Here is a 3,450-nt window from a genome sequence, read left to right as displayed (position 1 = left end):
TGTTTTGTTTTGTTTTTGAGATGGAGTCTCACTCTGTCACCCAGGCTGGAATGCAGTGGTGCCATCTCAGCTCACTGCAACCTCTGCCTCCCGGGTTCAAGCAATTCTCCTGCCTCAGCCTCCCAAGTAACTGGGATTACAGGCGTGTGCCACCACGCCCGGCTAGTTTTTGCATTTTTAGTAGAGATGGAGTTTCACCATGTTGGCCAGGCTGGTCTTGAACTCCTGACCTCCTGCCCACCTCAGCCTCCCAAAGTGCTGGGATTACAAGTGTGAGCCACCACACCTGCCCAAGAGCAGAAGTTTAATAGGTGAAAGAAAGACAACCACTCTGCTACAGAGAGGGGTCTCAGAAAAATGGGCTGCTGGATCCACGGTGAAATGCAAGGGGGGTTACTGATGAGCTGGTGAGGAGGTGGTGTCTGATCTACATCAGGCAAGAAAAACTGGGTGGACCAGGCATGCCATTTGCATAGGCCACAAATCTCTGGTAGTCCCCACCCTAATCTTTTGGTACGCAGATGGGTTCTCTGCCTGAGCTGCCCCGTGTTCCCCATTTCTTTTCTTTTCTTTCTCTTTTTTTGCTAGTTTGTGTAATAATTTTACTGCATAAGAAATTACAGAGATTGCATAAATCATTAGGTCAACAGCATGCAGAGAACAACAAAACAAAACATTGTTTGGATCAAATAAAAAACAGCAGGAACAACTCAATTCTTAAAAATACCATAAATGTGGCTCCATTTGAGAGAAAATTTTGCATTTTCTGGATAGAGTGATTTCTGTAGTTTCATTAAGCAAAATGGAAAACAGCTTTTCAGTTAAAAACACTCAAAAGCAACTTGCACAGATATGTTGCCCTCTTTACCCTGGATGTAACAAACATAAAGATGTGAGGCTGCCTGCCCTTGCCTAAAGCATGGCTTGAACTTTCTATTGATAGTAATTGATTATGCATAACCACCTATGTATTGAAATTGCGCAAGTCAGAGCATCCAAAACTACTGCAAGAGTCAATTTCTTCCTGTGGGGAACAGCATGTAGCTGTACTACATGTTAAAATTTCCATTCCTCGTTCGATTATTTGCCCTATTCAAGACATAAAAATACAAATAAATATTTTCTTACAAGCGAAGTTCACAGTATATTGCTTTAAAAAAAGAGAGATTAAAAAAACAAGAATCTTAATTTGCTTTTTCATTAAATAAAAATGCTAATATACAGACACATTCAATATTTATACAAATTGTAGGAGTCAGTCTATCCTTTCTTGGTCATAATTGAAGTTTAATAGTGCTAGTCCATGCACGAAAAGGCTCAGATCCCAAATGTATGTTCAATTCTACTAAAAGTTGCTCAAGATAATTTTTTTCTCTTTTTCTGTTTAATTAAAAAAGACAATTTTGGAATTTTAGAATTACATTTGAGTTGCCTGAAAAAATACAATTTCGATGAAAAATCATATCAAGCATTCAAGAGTATATTGCTGGTGCTATCATCTTTTTGCACCAAAAAAAATCAATAAAATAACATGTCTGAGACTTTTAAATGGTTAAATGTAACCACATACTATTAAAGATATGCCTCATGCACACACACACTCAGACTCCAAACATGAAGGAAAAAGGATCAGCGTCTTTCTTTTGCATTTGCGCTAGCTTTCTTCTTAGCAGGCCGTAATTCTCCTTAGTTCCTGATGCCGTGGGGTCAAGCTGCAAGGAGACTTCATAGCGTTTCTTGGCCGAGTCTAGGTGTCCCCAGCGATGATAAAGCACAGCCAAATTACCACGGTAACCTGCAGCATTTGGATTTGCTTTAATTGCCTTGAGGAGTAAGGCTTCCGATTCCCTGTATTTCTGGGATTTCCCCAGCACGTTTGCCAAGGAGAACATGAGTGATCATCAGGTATTAATTCCAGTGCGTCTCTTCCAACTGCCTCGGCTTGGGCTGCATTACCTGGGTCGTGAGCAGTGTAACCACGTTGTTCCAGGCCAGGCTGCGCGCTGGTTTCAGCTCGGTGCATTTCTCCACGTTCAAGGCGTCCACCTGGCGATTGAGATCAGCAGACGCCGGAGGCTGTAGTAACAATCTGGGTATTTCCTTCTGTTTACTCGCCGTCGGGTAACTTTGCTTGGCGGTTTCAAAGCGTTTCAGGCTGCTCCGCGCTGTGCCTAGACTCATCCACGCAGCGGCAAAGTCTGGCTGCATTTGAACAGCCAAAGACAGCAGCTCCTCAGCTTCCTGTAGCTCATTCCTTTCTTTTAAGACATTTGCAAGATTATTCACGGCATGAACATACTTGGGATTTAAGCTTACAGCTTCCCGGTAGTATCCGATGGCGCCCGTCTGGTTGCCTTTAGCAGCCAGGTTTCTGCCGATGTTGCAGTGAACAGCGCCTCTGAAAACCGCCCCTCGCTCCGCCACTCGCCGCCGCGCACCGCGCATCTCAGCCTCTCAGCATCTTGCTGAGTAGGATTCCCAGCACCACGGCAGCGAAGAGCTGCTTTTTCTCGGTGTGTTTGCGCAGGCTCCGAATCCAAAAAGCAGCATCACACAGCACCCCACGCTCGGGACCACGAAACCCACTCGGAAGAACAGGTTACTTGCGGGGAGAAACGGGATAACGAGCAATCCCAGGCCCAGAGTAAGGATCCTTCTCTGGTGGCCGTCTGCAGAGCACAGGGCTTGGCGTATTAGGCCAATTGGGCAGAACCAGAGCGCTGCAAATGCAATTACCCTCCAGTCGCTGACGGACTTCATGAGGGGGCTGCAGCCCACTGACCAATCAAAACACAGCCACCAGGGACGCAGCAGCAGCCAGGCATTCAATGAATAGGAGTAATTGTCGTTTATGGCCCTCGCCAGCACGCGGTCAGCAAAGGAGGCCCAGTTGTCCTCCTCGGTGAAGGCCGGCGGGCCCGGGCCTATGATCCTCCAGCGCACGGAGAGCATCCCAGCCCCTCCGGAGGCGAGCAGGGTCATTCTGAAGAGGAGGCCCCGGTTCCTGAGCATGCCAAGATTCTCTCCTGACTTGTCCTTATGTGGTACCTTCTGGACAATTTCCAGAAGATTGAATTTGCCTCTCACCAAGATGTCAAACACCGCGTTCAAACCCAGCACGGTGATCCCTTTCTCTTTGCACAGCATGGCCACTGCTCCCAGAAAGATGCTCAGCAGCACCCAGAAGGTGGAAGAACGTGCTGCCTCCTTGTTACTGTCTCTAAATGCTTTACAGTAGCCACGGAAGGATAACAAGAAGAGCAGCATGTTGCCCAGGTGGAAGAATGTGCTCCCTCCTTGTTACTGTCTCTAAATGCTTTACAGTAGCCACGGAAGCATAACAAGAAGAACAGCGTGTTGCCCAGGTGGAAGAACGTGCTCCCTCCTTGTTACTGTCTCTAAATGCTTTACAGTAGCCACAGAAGCATAACAAGAAGAGCAGCATGTTGC

General features: G+C 46.5%; 1 pseudogene; it reads right to left on the bottom strand.

Moving 5' to 3' along the window:
* Window positions 1-1,484: 1,484 nt before the first annotated feature.
* On the bottom strand, window positions 1,485-3,162 carry LOC100972200 (protein O-mannosyl-transferase TMTC4-like; annotated as a pseudogene).
* Window positions 3,163-3,450: the final 288 nt, after the last annotated feature.

Source organism: Pan paniscus, chromosome 4, assembly GCF_029289425.2.
Source record: "Pan paniscus chromosome 4, NHGRI_mPanPan1-v2.0_pri, whole genome shotgun sequence".
In the NCBI taxonomy this organism is placed as follows: domain Eukaryota; kingdom Metazoa; phylum Chordata; class Mammalia; order Primates; family Hominidae; genus Pan; species Pan paniscus.
Note: the sequence above shows the minus strand (reverse complement) of the source record. Positions and strands in the feature narration are given on the sequence as shown.